General features: G+C 58.6%; 1 non-coding gene across 1 annotated transcript; it reads right to left on the bottom strand.

The window, feature by feature from the left end:
* Positions 1 to 535: 535 nt before the first annotated feature.
* TRNAT-UGU lies at positions 536 to 608 on the bottom strand. Its single transcript has one exon. It is a non-coding gene; the product is annotated as a tRNA-Thr (tRNA).
* Between the last annotated feature and the right edge of the window lie 547 nt (positions 609 to 1,155).

Here is a 1,155-nt window from a genome sequence, read left to right as displayed (position 1 = left end):
CTCAATTGGATTTCTAGGGATGTTTTTAGCTCTTTCGACACTGGCTCTGCCTGGCAGAGAAATAAAACCAATGGCTGCGCTACCCTGGCAAAGAGTGAGGTGGTTCTGTGCTGTTTATTCACCACTTGGGGGCAATTTGTTCATTTTAAACCATGTAAGGGCTTTTTTTTTTTTTTTTTTTAGGGCATCTGGAAGAGAAACTGCAAGGCGAGCTGCACCATATTTACCTGGCCATTCCTGCGCTGCTCTGTGGAGGGGGCTGCGCAGCCCCTCTCAAGGTAGGCAGTGTTATCGTTAACACTTTGGTTTTACCAAAACTGCTCCCTAAACCACCATAGACTTGCAGACAGCACAAAATTAGTCCTACACGTTTCCTGGGACATTGAACCTGCCTCCAGCCCAAAACGAGTCCTAAACGTTTCCGAACGTTTAGGGAACCTGCCGCCGGCCCAAAAACTTGCACCCTGGCCATGCGGCCCGGGAGGAAAAAAACGGTTAAAATGACGCGGAGGAATAAACTGTTAAAATGACACCGAGGCCCCAGCGAGGATCGAACTCGCGACCCCTGGTTTACAAGACCAGTGCTCTAACCACTGAGCTATGGAGCCGCCGCTAATAGCTCCTTCACGCCCTCCCTAAGTGTCCGCGGCGCCCGGGCCCGCCCTCCGCCGCTACCGTCACCGTCGCCCCCGCGGCCCCCGGGCCGCAGCCGGAGCGGGCTCGGCCACGGGAGGAAGAACCGGGCAGGGCAGAGCGGGCCGGACCGGGCCGGGCGCCGAGCCGTCAGCGCCGCTTCCCGCGGAGCGCGGCCCCCCGCGCCGCCAGAGGGCGCTGCCGGCGCGGCCTGCGCGCCGCCCGGCGCCGTGGTCGCCATGGGCGGCGACTCCGCGGAGCACGGGCCTTGGACCTGGGAATAGGTGGTGCCTGCCCTGCAGGAAGCCCGTGGAGTCCTGGCGCCGGAAAGCCAAGGAAGCCATAGGGGCAGCTCGTCGCTTTTCCTCACCTAGTTCACGGGGGTGAATTCGGAGTGTTGTGAAAGCACTCGGGAAAAGTGAATAAAGCCTAAAGCGTCTCCCCTTAATCCAGCTGTGGAGGTGGCGTGAAACTCGCCACTGTTTCTAGCCTTTATGAGAAAACAGCAATGACACTTGTTAC

This window comes from Nothoprocta perdicaria, unplaced genomic scaffold (assembly GCF_003342845.1).
Source record: "Nothoprocta perdicaria isolate Ctin4 unplaced genomic scaffold, notPer1 scaffold_379, whole genome shotgun sequence".
In the NCBI taxonomy this organism is placed as follows: domain Eukaryota; kingdom Metazoa; phylum Chordata; class Aves; order Tinamiformes; family Tinamidae; genus Nothoprocta; species Nothoprocta perdicaria.
This window is presented reverse-complemented; position numbering and strand designations above follow the sequence as displayed.